The sequence below is a fragment of the Lolium perenne genome, chromosome 2 (assembly GCF_019359855.2).
Source record: "Lolium perenne isolate Kyuss_39 chromosome 2, Kyuss_2.0, whole genome shotgun sequence".
Lineage (NCBI taxonomy): Eukaryota > Viridiplantae > Streptophyta > Magnoliopsida > Poales > Poaceae > Lolium > Lolium perenne.
Window position 1 is genome coordinate 159607779 of NC_067245.2, and position 18514 is coordinate 159626292.

An 18514-nucleotide genomic window follows, 5' to 3' on the forward strand; every position below is an offset into this window, starting at 1 on the left:
TTCCCTCGTTAGAAAGTCCCCTGGACTATAAATATGTATCTAGGGTTTATGGAATAAACAACAACTCACGTTCAACCAAACAAATCAATCTCGGCGCATCGCCAACTCCTTCGTCTCGAGGGTTTCTATGTGGTAAGCGACATGCTGCCTAGATCGCATCTTGCGATCTAGGCAGCACAAGCTCCACGTTGTTCATGCGTTGCTCGTACTGAAGCCTTGTTGATGGCGAGCAACGTAGTTATCATAGATGTGTTAGGGTTAGCATAGTTCTTCGCGTAACATGCTATCGTAGTGCAACCCTTGCATGTCTAGCCGCCCTCACACCTATCTTAGGTGTGGGGGCGGCACCCCGCTTGATCATTATTTAGTAGATCTGATCCGTTACGATTGCTCCTTGTTCTACAAGGATTAGTTTAATATCTGCAATAGTTAGGCCTTACAAAGGGGTGGAGGATCCAGCGGCACGTAGGGTGTCGTTCGCTAGTCCTAAACAGGATGTTCCGGGGATCAACTTCGTGTTGGTTTTTAGGCCTTGTTTAGGATCGGCTTACGATCACCGTGCGTGGCCGCGAGGCCCAACCTGGAGTAGGATGATCCGATTATGCGGTGAAAACCCTAAATCGTCGTAGATCTAATTAGCTTTGTCTTGATCAAGCAGGACCACCATATATTCGTGCACCCCGTACGAATCATGGGTGGATCGGCTCCCTGAGCCGATTCACAGGATAACCTGAGAGCCGATCGAGGCTCGTATTTAATGTTTACGTGTATGCCATGCAGGAAACTAAGCGAGGCATCTCCATCACCTTCCTGACCAGGTATAGGTCAGGTGGCACGCCCTTGCACTCAGCATCGGACGTGTGACCAGAAGTGCTTTGCGGGCCGTCGCTCGGAGGGGCCTCAGCCAGCCGCAGCTCTAGGCTCTTCCCGGCTCTACCGTGTTGACCGTCGCTGCCCGCCGGTGGGTTTCTGGCAGTCAACACATTCTGGCATGCCCGGTGGGACCATCGTCTACATCAACCACATCGCCATCTACATCTGAGATGGCGGACGGCACGCCAGTCACCTACGAGGAGCTGCCCGACGAGCTCAAGAAGAGGTATGACGAGATCAAAGTCACCCTCGAAGCCGACCTCATCGGCTCTTTTCAGAGAACCCGTTCCCATGGCATCAGATGGAAGGGGTTCTCACCGGAAGGTGCACTCGATGGGATAGACCTCTCTGCCCCGTCGGAGGAACGCACCAGGTCCCTGCGGCAGGAGATCAACTACTTGGTGGCTCATTCGCTACACCGCCACTCTGAGAACCTGGTCAACACGTTGGAGCGTGTCGCTCTTCGCGTGATCCAGGAGATCATGAAGCACCAGTACTCGCCGTCAGGACCAGCTCTCGGGACGCATCAAGGAGAGTTGCCACTCCAGTCCCGTCCACCGCTGCCATATGCGTTGGCAGCACCAGAAGTGCCGGCTACACCGGCATTCGTAAATCTACAAGATTGGTGGTGACCCTAGTGACTACCAGTTCTTGCTCGAGGCGCCTAAGGAGATCCCTCACGGATACGCGTGCATCGTATTTGCCAGATTGTGGCAATCGGGCACTCACAAACCATGCCACAACATCGTGGACTTCGGGAAAACAGGAGGAACGTCAGCGACAGAGCTTGAGAAGCAGACGTGGCTAGCTAAGTACGCCACCCCGACGAACCTCCAGAGCTCAGCTCCTGCAGTTGGCTCAGAGCTGGAAAAGCAAACATGGCTGGCTAAGTACGCCACCCCGGCGAATCTTCAGAGTTCAACTCCTGCGGCCAGCACAGCGGATCAAATCAGTACCATACTGAGAGACCAGTTCGGCATGGTGCCGAAAAGGAGGGCAATCGGCTATTCCAAGCCGTACCCCGACGAGTACAAGATGATCCCGCTGCCACCTAAATATCGGCTCCCTGATTTCTCCAAGTTCAGTGGATCAGATGGTTCCAGTTCCATCGAGCACGTCGGCCGATATTTGGCACAACTAGGACCGGCTTCAGTGTCGGATCAGCTACGCGTGAGGCTCTTCTCACAGTCCCTCACGGGATCGGCTTTCGGATGGTACACCTCTTTGCCACCAGACTCCATCCGGACTTGGAAGCAGTTGGAAGAGCAGTTCCATATGCAGTACCATTCAGAGGCTTCCGAGTCTGGCATTGCCGATCTAGCACAACTACGTCAGAAGAGCGGAGAAACTATGACAGAGTACATCCAGCGCTTCAGGAATCTTAGGAACCGTTGTTATTCGGTTCGTATAACTGAAAAAGAAGCAGTCCAGTTGGCAGTAGCAGGCCTTGCAACGCAGCTCAAGGACATGGCCTCCCAAGCAGATTATCCCTCATTGGCGCACATGGTTCAGAAACTGTCAGCATATGAACAGCGCCACCCGGACCTGTACCAAGACAAGTTCAAGCGTGCAGTAGTCCTGGTCGATGCAGAGGAAGACGAAGTTCCTGCGGGAGACCAAGAGGTAGAAGTGGCTGAATGGACTCGGGGAGGAACCCCCGTGTCCTGCAAATGGGTAAAGCCACCAGGCCCACCCAGGGGATTTGATTTTGACGTGACCAAGACTGAACAAATCTTCGACCTCCTGCTCAAGGAGAAACAGTTGACGATTCCTGAAGGTCTCAAATTCCCCACGGTGCAAGAGCTGAACGGAAAGTCATACTGCAAATGGCACAACTCGCTCTCCCATGCCACCAACGACTGCAGGGTGTGGCGTCAGCACATCCAAGCGGCGATAGAGAAGGGGCGTCTAATTTTCAGCCAGTACGCCATGAAGGTCGATACCTAGCCCTTCCCCGCCGTTAACATGGTAGAGTTCACCTACCTTGAAGGTTGCCAGCCAGGATCCTCGTTCAGCATCAACATGGTAGGACCTGGGAACCACTCTGGCAAAGATGGAGACGAGGGCAGCTGCTCTCGCAGCAAGGACACAGAGGAGGCCGCTCCACGCGATCGGCTCCATCATGATGGCAAGCGCTACGTCACAGAGGGAGAGGTGAAGAACATAAGATATCAGCGACCCCTCTCTGATCACCTCCTCAACAAGTATGTAAGGCAGTATGACCAACGCCGACGATCCAGCGATGATGATGAGAGAGATCGTCTGGCTAGAGAAGCCAGAAGACATCGTCGGCATGATCGCGATGAGGAGGAGCACGAGCGCCGTGCCACGGAAAAATCAAGGGAGCAAGATGACAACGCCAGGCACTGGGACTGCCCCTTCTTCAGACACTGCTGGGATTCAGGAATGAGCCGATTGCCCACAATCGGCAATTGCCCAGAATGCAACCAGAAGAAGAAGGAGGCAGCCAATGTGTCTGTGTTCAGGCGCCTAGGGCCTCTCCCGCCACAAAGCAAACGCGCTGAGTCACCTTGTTGGGCAGATCTTGAGGATTCAGAAGACGAGGGAGAAGAAGAAGAAGACAGGTACCACCGGCCAAGGTGGTGCCCTGACGGACTCAGCCGTTCACAAAAGCGCAGGGTTCAGCGATTGCGCGGTCTGGAGGAAGCTGAAAGGTTATACTTGCATACGCTAAGGAAGGCACGACCTGATCTGGCCGCGAAAGTTCAGCGAACCCTGGATGAAGAGGGTCGTCCACGGAAAGTGGAGTGGCGCCCCAAGCAAAGGAAAGCCGAGGATGAGACATCGGCTGGCACAAACATGGTGCTCGTCCTTCCGACGGAGCCTAGTGCTCCACGATTCTACGATGCACTCAAGGTGGACGACAGTAGGCGCATCAAGTCAGAGGTTGGGTTGGTTTTATCCAGCCTGACCGAGTAGCAAGGACAAACCGATGAGCAAACGTGGCGAGGCTGATCCTTGTGATCGGCCCCAAAAAAATTATGAGGGAACATTACAGAACCTTCAGTCAGCGCTCCAATGGGTATGGAGGCCGATTCCAGCAATCGGCCAAAATTATCTTCACCACATGTTCTGCTTGTGTTCAGCATCGATCCACTGGGCAGCGGCCACGTCGGCGGATGAAAGTTAGCACGAATCCTCGCGGAGCCGATGTGCAAGTGCAGTACCCTGGCTAACCATAAGAGCCGATATCTGCAGTCATCTGGCAGATTCGGCTCGGGGGGCATATAGTCAGATGAACACTGTGCAGATAAACGTGTGTAAACATGTGTGCAGCGAAATATTGGAGCCGATAGGAGAAAATCGGCCGTAAAAAAAAACGGGGCGTACAGATCAGGTTAAGGATGGGTTGCATCAGATCCACCAAAGGAAAGGAGTCGATCTGACTTGCAAGGCGCGAGAGGTGGACTGAAGAAGCTCGGGGGGGCACCTAAACATGGGAACAGGTGCAGGAGGAACATGCGTGCAGTGAAACATTGGGGGCCGATTAAGAAAAATCGGCCAAATAAAAAAAAAATTACGCAAGAAGCGAAGCCGATGCGCAGCCATCGACTCTAGTACAGTTACACAAGACCAAGGCCTACTGGCTATGTGCTCAAAGTTTACATCAAAATCGATGTTTCAGTAGAAGCTGATCAGCGACCTGTGCATCCTCGCCTATATTCTCGCCTTGATTAAGGCTCGGGGGGCAGCTCGTTCTAAAATATCTTTAGAGAGCCGATTTTGTTGGAATCGGCTGTTTCTACATTACAACATGGAAACCAATGGTGATGCAGTTGGCTCGCTTTGGATGGGGCTCCGAGGGTGACTCGCCCGAGAGGTTCTTGGCTTTGGGAGCCGATTTTGTTGGAATCAGCTGGTTCTACGTTGCGGCTGTTCTGAAGAATGATGCTTGGTTACAGAGTCATCAGTTTCAGCATCCAAGCTGATTCAGCAACAGTTCCGGGACTCTCTTGGGGACGTCCGCTCAAAATCAAAGGAAGCCGGTCTGCTGCGATCGGCTGCACCCAGTACTATCGTCATCGGCAGGGCTAGTTAACTTGGAAGGATGACTGGATTAGCTTATCTCGCTGGTCATTAAGCATTGGCTAGCGACCGTCAAGGTCAGTTGGGGAAAATCGGCTGAGTCGGCATAAAGAACATCGGCAAAATCAAAAAGAAATTTTCATTGATAATAAGATTTCTTACAAAGAGGAGCCGATTGTTCGGCAAAAGGGACAGATTGCTACTGCTAATCCTATGCTAGTAGGTCCCTATTCTAAGGGCTGTTGCCGTCTTCGCCGTCGCTGGGGTAGCTGCCCTCATTGCTGCTGTCGACGAATCCCTCGGTGATGCTACTGTGACCTTCAGCAGAGGCTTCTTCCTCGTCATCATCATCGTCCTCGTCTGACCAAGCCCAGCCCCGGATGCGTTTCGCCGGTGGTTCGTCGGAGGAGGTGTCGTCCTCCTGTTCCTTCTTCATGTCGGAGGAGATGTCTTCGTCTTCGATATCCTCTTCATCTCTTTTGGTGACGGATGTGAACTTACCCCGGAAGGGAGGGTCGTCGTCGCCGCTCTCCGCCTCCAGTGCTCCGTTAACCAGGTACCGGAGGTCATCTTCCCCGTCGGTTAGGGGCATGTCCCCATCTGACCAGACGAGGTCCTCACCCTCCGGCACGAAGTCGAAATTCAACTCCTGCTTGTCCCAATGTTTGGGAGCCCGGCGGTTGTACGCCTCCATCTTGTCGTGCTCTGGGACCGACTCGCTTGAGGGAGAGGATTGGAGAGAGGCGGAAGACAAGGAGGAAGACGACATGACTGAGGGAGAAGAGGGTTTTTTTGGTGCCGATGGCTGGAACAGAGGAAGGGGGTGAAGAGAGCTAATCAATCGGCACAGTTAAATAATGAGAAATCTGGTGGAGATTTAATGCCATTACGGTTTCCAAGGATTCGATGCCAAAGCTATCAGAATTTGCAGAGAAGCTGGGAAGACAGGGCATAATGATGACGGATGCTGCAACGGCTCTGCTCTGCCATGACATGACCCTTCGAAGGAAAAACAGAGTGGTTTTGGAATTATCATTGCCAAAACCAGGGGGGCATGTGTTATCACCAGATTTTGGTCAAATCAGGAGGTGGGCCGTAAGAGAGATGGGCTTGGAAGATTACACGTGAAGGATCTCTGGAGCGGCCTTGCATGAAGAATTTGGGCTAGATTGCCCGTGTATCTTTTATTATAGTAGATTGTATCGTAGATTAAAAGTTAGAGTTTGTCTCGTGCACGGTGGGATTATTCCCTCGTTAGAAAGTCCCCTGGACTATAAATATGTATCTAGGGTTTATGGAATAAACAACAACTCACGTTCAACCAAACAAATCAATCTCGGCGCATCGCCAACTCCTTCGTCTCGCGGGTTTCTATCCGGTAAGCGACATGCTGCCTAGATCGCATCTTGCGATCTAGGCAGCACAAGCTCCACGTTGTTCATGCGTTGCTCGTACTGAAGCCTTGTTGATGGCGAGCAACGTAGTTATCATAGATGTGTTAGGGTTAGCATAGTTCTTCGCGTAACATGCTATCGTAGTGCAACCCTTGCATGTCTAGCCGCCCTCACACCTATCTTAGGTGTGGGGGCGGCACCCCGCTTGATCATTATTTAGTAGATCTGATCCGTTACGATTGCTCCTTGTTCTACAAGGATTAGTTTAATATCTGCAATAGTTAGGCCTTACAAAGGGGTGGAGGATCCAGCGGCACGTAGGGTGTCGTTCGCTAGTCCTAAACAGGATGTTCCGGGGATCAACTTCGTGTTGGTTTTTAGGCCTTGTTTAGGATCGGCTTACGATCACCGTGCGTGGCCGCGAGGCCCAACCTGGAGTAGGATGATCCGATTATGCGGTGAAAACCCTAAATCGTCATAGATCTAATTAGCTTTGTCTTGATCAAGCAGGACCACCATATATTCGTGCACCCCGTACGAATCATGGGTGGATCGGCTCCCTGAGCCGATTCACAGGATAACCTGAGAGCCGATCGAGGCTCGTATTTAATGTTTACGTGTATGCCATGCAGGAAACTAAGCGAGGCATCTCCATCACCTTCCTGACCAGGTATAGGTCAGGTAGCACGCCCTTGCACTCAGCATCGGACGTGTGACCAGAAGTGCTTTGCGGGCCGTCGCTCGGAGGGGCCTCAGCCAGCCGCAGCTCTAGGCTCTTCCCGGCTCTACCGTGTTGACCGTCGCTGCCCGCCGGTGGGTTTCTGGCAGTCAACAATCCTGAAAATGAAAAGGTAAGCTTGGATCCTTCTTACTCACTCTAAAATTAAGCTTTTGGGAAGTTTTTGAAATTTCCATGTTTGAAACCAAAACCACTTCTCTTCATGCTTGACTTCATAAGACATAGTTAAGGGTTAGGGGCCGGGTAGATACATGCTTTTTCTGTTTTGAATATATATGTCTAGACCTTGTTCATCAACTTGAAGGCTTACTATATATATATGACATAAGATCGAAGGCTATGTGCTTTATTTTTTTATTTTTTTTGAATTTTATGACCATTTGAATCTTGATCAAATACTAGCTAGATTTGACCAAGATTTAAACAATTTTAAAACATGAAAACGAAAAGGCAAGCCTGGATCTTTTCTAGTCACTCTAAAATGAAGCTTTTGGGATGTTCTTGAAATTTCCATGTTTGAAACCCATACGACTTCTCTTCATGCTAGACTTCATAAGATCGACCGAATTTATGGTTAGGGGGTAGATACATGATTTGTCTGGTTTGAACACATTTTTAAACCTTGTTTATCAACTTGAATGCTTACTATATGACATAAGAAGACTATGTGATTTTGTTTTTCATTCTTCTAATTTTTTTGAATTTTATGCCCATTTGAATCTTGGTCAAATCCTAGGTTTTTGACAAGGATTTAAACAAGTATAAAATATGAAAACGAAAAGGTAAGCCTGGATCCTTCTTAATCACTCTAAAATGAAGCAGCTTTTGGGATGTTCTTGAAATTTTCATGTTTGAAACCCAAAACCACTTCTCTTCATGATTGACTTCATAATTAAGACAGAGTTTAAGGTTAGGGGCAGATATATACATGATTTTCTGGTTTGAATATGTCTAGACCTTGTTTATCAACTTTAATGTCTTACTATATGACATAAAGAATGTTATGTGCTTTGGTTTATCATTCTTTTTGTTTTTCCTGAATTGTTATGCCCATTTGAATCTTGGTCAAATCCTAGGTTTGACAAAGATTTAAACAAGTTTAAAACATGAAAATGAAAAGGTAACCATGGATCCTTCTTAGTCACTCTAAAATGAAGCTTTCGGGAGGTTTTTGAAATTTCCATGTTTGAAACCCAAATTAAACCACTTCTCATCATGCTTGACTTCGTAAGACAGAGTTTAGGGTTAGGGGTAGATACATGCTTTTTCTGGTTTGAATATGTATAGACCTTGTTTATCAACTTGAATGCTTACTATATATATGACATAAGAAGGCTATATATGTCCTTTGGTTTTTCATTTTTTGATTTTTTTCGAATTTTTTATGCCCATTAAAATCTTGGTCAAATCCTATGTTTGACCAAGATTTAAACAAGTTTAGAACATGAAAATGAAAAGATAATCATGGATCTTTCTTAGTCACACTCTAGAATGAAGCTTTTGGGAGGTTTTTGAAATTTCCATGTTTGAAACCCAAAACCACTTCTTTTCTTGCTTGACTTCATAAGACAGAGAGTTTAGGGTTAGGGGTAGAGATACATGATTTTTTTTGGTTTGAATATGTGTAGACCTTGTTTATCAAGTTCAATTCTTACTATATGACATAAGAAAATTTGGGGGGGGGGGGGTCTTGAAATTTCCATGTTTGAAACCCAAAAACATTTCTCTTCATGCTTGACTTCATAAGACATAGTTAAGGGTTAGGGGGTGGATACATACGATTTTATGTTTTGAATATGTCTAGACCTTGTTCATCAACTTGAATGCTTACTATATATATATGACATAAGAAGCTAGGCTATGTGCTTTGGTTTTCATTTTTTGATTTTTTCTGAATGTTTATGGCCATTTGAATCTTGGTCAAATCCTAGGTTAATTTGACCAAGATTTAAGCAAGTTTAAAACACATGAAAATGAAAAGGTAAGCCTGGATCCTTCTTAGTCATTCTAAAATGAAGCTTTTTGGGGGTTCTTGAAATCTCAATGTTTGAAACCCAAAACCACTTCTCTTCATGGTTGACTTCATAAGACAGAGTTTAGGGTTAAGGGTAGATACATGATTTGCTAGGTTTGAATATGTCTAGATCGACCTGCTTGTTTATCAACTTGAATGCTTACTATATATATGACGTAAGAATACTATGTGCTTTGGTTTTTCTTTTCTTTTTTTTTAATTTTTTCTAACTTTTTATGCTCATTTGAATCTTGTTGGTCAAATCCTAGGTTTGACCAAGATTTAAACAAACTTAAAACATGAAAATGAAAAGGTAAGCATGGATCCTTCCCACACTCTAAAATTAAGCTTTTGGGGAGTTTTTGAAATTTCCATGTTTGAAACCCAAAACCACTTCTCTTCATGCTTGACTTCATAAGACAAAGTTAAGGGTTAGGGGGTAGATACATGCTTTTTCTGTTTTGAATATGTTTAAACCTTGTTCATCAACTTGAATGCTTACTATATGACATAACAAGACTATATGTGCGTTGGTTTTTCATTTTTCATTTTTTTCTGAATGTTTATGCCCATTTGAATCTTGGTCAAATCCTAGGTTTTTGACCAAGATTTAAACAAGTATAAAATATGAAAACAAAAAGGTAAGCCTGGATCCTTCTTAATCACTCTAAAATGAAGCAGCTTTTGGGATGTTCTTGAAATTTTCATGTTTGAAACCCAAAACCACTTCTCTTCATGATTGACTTCATAATTAAGACAGAGTTTAAGGTTAGGGGCAGATATATACATGATTTTCTGGTTTGAATATGTCTAGACCTTGTTTATCAACTTTAATGTCTTACTATATGACATAAAGAATGTTATGTGCTTTGGTTTATCATTCTTTTTGTTTTTCCTGAATTTTTATGCCCATTTGAATCTTGGTCAAATCCTAGGTTTGACCAAGATTGAAACAAGTTTAAAACATCAAAATAGAAAGGTAAGCATGAATCATTCTTAATTATTCACTCTAAAATGAAGCTTTTGGGAGGTACTTGAAATTTTATGTTTGAAACCCAAAACCACTTCTCTTCATGTTTGACTTCATAAGACAGAGTTTATGGTTAAGGTAGATAGATGATTTTTCTTGTTTGAATATGTCTAGACCTTGTTTATCAACTTGAATGCTTACTATATGACATAAGAATACTATGTGCTTTCCTTTTTGATTTTTCTAATTTTTTATTTGTTAAACCCATTTGAATCTTGGTCAAATCCTAGGTTTGACCAAGATTGAAACAAGTTTAAAACATCAAAATGGAAAGGTAAGCATGAATCATTCTTAATTATTCACTCTAAAATGAAGCTTTTGGGAGGTACTTGAAATTTTATGTTTGAAACCCAAAACCACTTCTCTTCATGTTTGACTTCATAAGACAAAGTTTATGGTTAAGGGTAGATAGATGATTTTTCTAGTTTGAATATGTCTAGACCTTGTTTATCAACTTGAATGCTTACTATAAGACAAAGTTTAGGGTTAGGGGTAGATACATTTTTTTTTGGTTTGAATATGTCGTCTAGACCTTGTTTATCAACTAATGCTTACTATATTACATAAGAAGGCTATGTTATTTGGTTTTTCATTTTTTCTATTTTTTTCTAAATTTTTATGCTCATTTGAATCTTGGTCAAATCCTAGGTTTGACCAAGATTTAAACAAGTTTAAAACAAGAAAATGAAAAGGTAATCCTGGATCCTGCTTAATTAAGTAGTCACTGTAAAATGAAGCTTTTGGGAGGTTTGTGAAATTTCCATGTTTGAAACCCAAAACCACTTAAGATAGAGTTTATGGTTAGGTGTAGATACATGATTTTTCTTGTTTGAATATGTCTAGACCTTGTTTATCAACTTGAATGCTTACTATATGACATAAGAATACTATGTGCTTTGCTTTTTCATTTTTCTAATTTTTTTAATTATTAAACCCATTTGAATCTTGGTGGTCAAATCCTAGGTTTGACCAAGATTGAAACAAGTTTAAAACATCAAAATAGAAAGGTAAGCATGAATCATTCTTAATTATTCACTCTAAAATGAAGCTTTTGGGAGGTACTTGAAATTTTATGTTTGAAACCCCAAACCACTTCTCTTCATGTTTGACTTCATAAGACAGAGATTATGGTTAAGGGTAGATAGATGATTTTTCTAGTTTGAATATGTCTAGACCTTGTTTATCAACTTGAATGCTTACTATATGACATAAGAATACTATGTGCTTTGCTTTTTCATTTTTCTAATTTTTTATTTGTTAAACCCATTTGAATCTTGGTCAAATCCTAGGTTTGACCAAGATTGAAACAAGTTAAAAATATCAAAATGGAAAGGTAAGCATGAATCATTCTTAATTATTCACTCTAAAATGAAGCTTTTGGGAGGTACTTGAAATTTTATGTTTGAAACCCAAAACCACTTCTCTTCATGTTTGACTTCATAAGACAAAGTTTATGGTTAAGGGTAGATAGATGATTTTCTAGTTTGAATATGTCTAGACCTTGTTTATCAACTTGAATGCTTACTATAAGACAAAGTTTAGGGTTAGGGGTAGATACATTTTTTTTTGGTTTGAATATGTCGTCTAGACCTTGTTTATCAACTAATGCTTACTATATTACATAAGAAGGCTATGTTATTTGGTTTTTCATTTTTTCTATTTTTTTTCTAAATTTTTATGCTCATTTGAATCTTGGTCAAATCCTAGGTTTGACAAAGATTTAAACAAGTTTAAAACAAGAAAATGAAAAGGTGGATCCTGCTTAATTAAGTAGTCACTGTAAAATGAAGCTTTTGGGAGGTTTGTGAAATTTCCTTGTTTGAAACCCAAAACCACTTAAGATAGAGTTTATGGTTAGGTGTAGATACATGATTTTTCTTGTTTGAATATGTCTAGACCTTGTTTATCAACTTGAATGCTTACTATATGACATAAGAAGGCTATATATGTGCTTTGGTTTTTCATTTTTTTGATTTTTTTCTGAATTTTTACGCCCATTTGAATCTTGGTCAAATCCTTGGTTTGACCAAGGTATAAACAAGTTTAAAACATGAAAATGAAAAGGTAAGCATGGATCCTTCTTACTCACTCTAAAATGAATCTTTTGGGAGGTTTTTGAAATTTCCATGCTTGAAATTAACCTAAAACCACTTCTCTTCATGCTTGGCTTCATAAGACAGAGTTTAGGGTTAAGGGTAGATACATGCTTTTTCTAGTTTGAATATGTCTAGACCTTGTCTATCAACTAGAATGTTTACTATATGACATATATAAGAAGACTATTTGCTTTGGTTTTTCAATTGTTTTTTGAATTTTTTGAATTTTGTATGCCCATTTGAATCTTGATCAAATCCTAGGTTCGACCAAGGTTAAAACAAGTTTAAAACATGGCTATGAAAAGGTAAGCATGGATCCTTCTTAGTCACTCTAAAATGAAGCTTTTGGGAGGTTTTTGAAATTTCCATGTTTGAAACCCAAAATCACTTCTCTTCATGCTTGGCTTCATAAGACAGAGATTAGGGTTAGGGGTAGATACATGTTTTTTTCTGGTTTGAATATGTATAGACCTTGTTTATCAACTTGAATGCTTACTATATATATGACATAAGAAGGCTATGTTCTTTGGTTTTTCATTTTTTCTGATTTTTATGCCCATTTGAATCTTGGTCAAATCCTAGGATTGACCAAGATTTAAACAAGTTTAAAACATGAAAATGAAAAGGTAAGCCTGGATCCTCCTTAGTCACTATTTAATGAAGCTTTTGAGAGGTTTGTGAAATTTCCATGTTTGAAACCCAAAACCACTTAAGACAGAGTACTTGCTCCAGAAAACCCACATTTTTGTACCTGGACGTTTGATGCGTGTGGTTGGCACGTCCGTTGGGAACCCCAAGAGGAAGGTGTGATGCGCACAGCGGCAAATTTCCCTCAGTAAGAAACCAAGGTTTAATCGGACCAGTAGGAGTCAAGAAGCACGTTGAAGGTTGATGGCGGCGAGATGTAGTGCGGCGCAACACCAGTGATTCCGGCGCCAACGTGGAACCTGCACAACACAACCAAAGTACTTTGCCCCAACGAAACAGTGAGGTTGTCAATCTCACCGGCTTGCTGTAACAAAGAGTTAACCGTATTGTGTGGAAGATGATTGTTTGCAGAAAACAGTAGAACAAGTATTGCAGTAGATTGTATTTCAGTAAAGAGAATTGGACCAGGGTCCACAGTTCACTAGAGGTGTCTCTCCCATAAGACGAACAGCATGTTGGGTGAACAAATTACAGTTGGGCAATTGACAAATAAAGAGAGCATGACCATGCACATACATATCATGATGAGTATAGTGAGATTTAATTGGGCATTACGACAAAGTACATAGACCGTCATCCAACTGCATCTATGCCTAAAAAGTCCACCTTCGTGTTATCATCCGAACCCCTCCGTATTAAGTTGCTAACAACAGACAATTGCATTAAGTATGGTGCGTAATGTAACTAGTGACTACATCCTTGAACATAGCACTAATGTTTTATCCCTAGTGGCAACAGCACAACACAACCTTAGAACTTTCTCACATCCGTCCCAGGTGTCAATGCAGGCATGAACCCACTATCGAGCATAAGTACTCCCTCTTGGAGTTACAAGCATCTACTTGGCCAGAGCATCTACTAGTAACGGAGAGCATGCAAGATCATAAACAACACATAGCATAACTTTGATAATCAACATAACAAGTATTCTCTATTCATCGGATCCCAACAAACGCAACATATAGAATTACAGATAGATGATCTTGATCATGTTAGGCAGCTCACAAGATCCGACAATGATAGCACAATGGGGAGAAGACAACCATCTAGCTACTGCTGTGGACCCATAGTCCAGGGGTAGACTACTCACACATCACACCGGAGGCGACCATGGCGGCGTAGAGTCCTCCGGGAGATGATTCCCCTCTCCGGCAGGGTGCCGGAGGCGATCTCCTGGATCCCCCGAGATGGGATCGGTGTTGGCGGCGTCTCCGGAAGGTTTTCCGTATCGTGGCTCTCGGTACTGGGGGTTTCGTCACGGAGACTTTTTATAGGCGGAAGGGCAGGTCAAGAGGCGGCACGGGGGCCCCACACCACAGGGCCGCGCGGCCAAGGGGGGCCGCGCCGCCCTAGGGTGTGGCCCCTCCGTGGCCCCTCTTCGTCTCTCCTTCGGACTTCCTGGAAGCTTCGTGAGAAAATAGGCCCCCGGGCTTTGATTTCGTCCAATTCCGAGAATATTTCCTTACTAGGATTTCTGAAACCAAAAACAGCAGAAAACAGCAAATCGGCACTTCGGCATCTTGTTAATAGGTTAGTTCCGAGAAAATGCACGAATATGACATAAAGTGTGCATAAAACATGTAGATAACATCAATAATGTGGCATGGAACATAAGAAATTATCGATACGTCGGAGACGTATCAGCATCCCCAAGCTTAGTTCTGCTCGTCCCGAGCAGTAAAACGATAACACGTATAATTTCTGGAGTGACATGCCATCATAATCTTGATCATACTATTTGTAAAGCATATGTAGTGAATGCAGATCGAAACAATGTATATGACATGAGTAAACAAGTGAATCATATAGCAAAGACTTTTCATGAATAGCACTTCAAGACAAGCATCAATAAGTCTTGCATAAGAGTTAACTCATAAAGCAATAATTCAAAGTAAAGGCATTGAAGCAACACAAAAGAAGATTAAGTTTCAGCGGTTGCTTTCAACTTGTAACATGTATATCTCATGGATATTGTCAACATAGAGTAATATAATAGATGCAATAAGCAAGTATGTAGGAATCAATGCACAGTTCACACAAGTGTTTGCTTCTTGAGGTGGAGAGAAATAGGTGAACTGACTCAACATTGAAAGTAAAAGAATAGTCCTCCATAGAGGAAAAGCATCGATTGCTATATTTGTGCTAGAGCTTTGATTTTGAAAACATGAAACAATTTTGTCAACGGTAGTAATAAAGCATATGCATCATGTAAATTATATCTTATAAGTTGCAAGCCTCATGCATAGCGTACTAATAGTGCCCGCACCTTGTCCTAATTAGCTTGGACTACCGGATCATCACAATGCATTGTTTTTACCAAGTGTCACAAAGGGGTACCTCTATGCCGCCTGTACAAAGGTCTAAGGAGAAAGCTCGCATTGGATTTCTCGCTATTGATTATTCTTCAACTTAGACATTCATACCGGGACAACATAGACAACAGATAATGGACTCCTCTTTTATGCATAAGCATATACCAACAATTAATAATTTTCTCATTTGAGATTTGAGGATTGTTGTCCAAAACTGAAACTTCCACCATGGAGCATGGCTTTAGTTAGCGGCCCAATGTTCTTCTCTAACATATGCATGCTTAACCATATGGTGGTAGATCTCTCTTACTTCAGACAAGACGGACATGCATAGCAACTCACATGAAATTCAACAATGAATAGTTGATGGCGTCCCCAGTGAACATGGTTATCGCACAACAAGCAACTTAATAAGAGATAAAGTGCATAATTACATATTCAATACCACAATAGTTTTTAAGCTATTTGTACCATGAGCTATATATTGCAAAGGTGAATGATGGAATTTTAAAGGTAGCACTCAAGCAATATACTTTGGAATGGCAGAAAATACCATGTAGTATAGGTAGGTATGGTGGACACAAATGGCATAGTGGTTGGCTCAAGTATTTGGATGCATGAGAAGTATTCCCTCTCGATACAAGGTTTAGGCTAGCAAGGCTTATTTGAAACAAACACAAGGATGAACCGGTGCAGCAAAACTCACATAAAAGACATATTGAAAACATTATAAGACTCTACACCATCTTCCTTGTTGTTCAAACTCAATACTAGAAATTATCTAGACCTTAGAGAAACCAAATATGCAAACCAAATTTTAGCATGCTCTATGTATTTCTTCATTAATGGGTGCAAAGCATATGATGCAAGAGCTTAATCATGAGCACAACAATTGCCAAGTATCACATTACCCAAGACATTAATAGCAATTACTACATGTATCATTTTCCAATTCCAACCATATAACAATTTAACGAAGGAGAAACTTCGCCATGAATACTATGAGTAGAAACCAAGGACATACTTGTCCATATGCTACAGCGGAGCGTGTCTCTCTCCCATAAAGTGAATGCTAGGATCCATTTTATTCAAACAAAACAAAAACAAAAACAAACCGACGCTCCAAGAAAAAGCACATAAGATGTGATGGAATAAAAATATAGTTTCAGGGGAGGAACCTGATAATGTTGTCGATGAAGAAGGGGATGCCTTGGGCATCCCCAAGCTTAGACGCTTGAGTCTTCTTAGAATATGCAGGGGTGAACCACCGGGTGCATCCCCAAGCTTAGAGCTTTCACTCTCCTTGATCATGTTGCATCATACTCCTCTCTTGATCCTTGAAAACTTCCTCCACACCAAACTCGAAACAACTCATTAGAGGGTTAGTGCACAATATAAATTGACATATTCAGAGGTGACACAATCATTCTTAACACTTCTGGACATTGCATAATGCTACTGGACATTAATGGATCAAAGAAATTCATCCAACATAGCGAAAGAGGCAATGCGAAATAAAAGGCAGAATCTGTCAAAACAGAACAGTTCGTATTGACGAATTTTAAAATGGCACCAGTCTTGCTCAAATGAAAATGCTCAAATTGAATGAAAGTTGCGTACATATCTGAGGATCATGCACGTAAATTGGCTTAATTTTCTGAGCTACCTACAGGGAGGTGGACTCAGATTCGTGACAGCAAAGAAATCTGGAACTGTGCAGTAATCCAAATCTAGTACTTACTTTTCTATCAACGGCTTAACTTGGCACAACAAAACACAAAACTAAGATAAGGAGAGGTTGCTACAGTAGTAAACAACTTCCAAGACACAAATATAAAACAAAGTACTGTAGGTAAAAACATGGGTTGTCTCCCATAAGCGCTTTTCTTTAACGCCTTTCAGCTAGGCGCAGAAAGTGTGTATCAAGTATTATCAAGAGACGAAGTGTCAACATTACCTTGGGCTTTACCCTTACCTTTCTTATTGTTTTTCTTTCCCTTTGGTTTAGGAAATGTATGAGTTTCCCCCGGTATAGAGGTGAATTTCAGAGTGCCTTCTCCAACATCAATGACTGCTCCCAATAGTTTCAGCAGGGATCTTCCGAGTGTGAGTTTTCCTGTTTCAACAACAAGATAATCAATGGATATTGTTCTTCCAAGAATGATTGTATGCACACCTGCGGCTATTCCTTTAGGAATTATAGTAGAGTTATCAATGAGAGTTATTTCTTCTCCTCCTTCCTCGACTCCCCAAAGTTTCAAATATTTATAAATACTTTCAGGCATAAGGCAAAATTCATACATAATATCACAGTAGGCGTGGAGAGTTCGATCACCGATGACAATTTTAACAGCAGGATCCCACATTGAGAGTTTAGAGTTCACTAAGACTTGTTCAAGACGATTACGAACGTGGCAATAATTATCATTCAAGCGAGATGTACTTATCTCGAGATTATTTAATCTACTATAAATGCTAGTGAGGACTGAATCAAAGTTATTAGCTGAATCATGTGATGCAACCAACTTCTTTATGGCATTAAAAGCTTGATCCCCATTGCAATGAAGGAAATCTCCTCCCACTAAAGTATCCAAAGCATATCTATAGCGAACCATAAGACCAAAATAAAAATTACTGAGGAGCAAACTTAGAGTCATTTGAGGTTCAGTTTTACGATAAGAAGTAAAAATTCTAGACCAAGCATCCTTAAAACTCTCCTCGTCCCCTTGTTTAAAAGTGAAGACTAATTCTTCAGGCGAAGAAGTAACAGGTTCAGAGCTAGACATGGTAACAAAAGTAACTAATTTTTTTTTTTGTATTTTAATATAGAGTGCAAGACAATAAAGCAAACCAGATAAAGTAAATGCAAGTAAACTAATTTTTTTGTGTTTTTGATATAGCAAACAAGATAGCAAATAAAGTAAAACTAGCAACTAATTTTTTTGTATTTTGATTTAGTGCAGCAAACAAAGTAGTAAATAAAACTAAGCAAGACAAAAACAAAGTAAAGAGATTGAGAAGTGGAGACTCCCCTTGCAGCGTGTCTTGATCTCCCCGGCAACGGCGCCAGAAATTTGCTTGATGCGTGTGGTTGGCACGTCCGTTGGGAACCCCAAGAGGAAGGTGTGATGCGCACAACGGCAAGTTTCCCTCAGTAAGAAACCAAGGTTTAATCGGACCAGTAGGAGTCAAGAAGCACGTTGAAGGTTGATGGCGGCGAGATGTAGTGCGGCGCAACACCAGTGATTCCGGCGCCAACGTGGAACCTGCACAACACAACCAAAGTACTTTGCCCCAACGA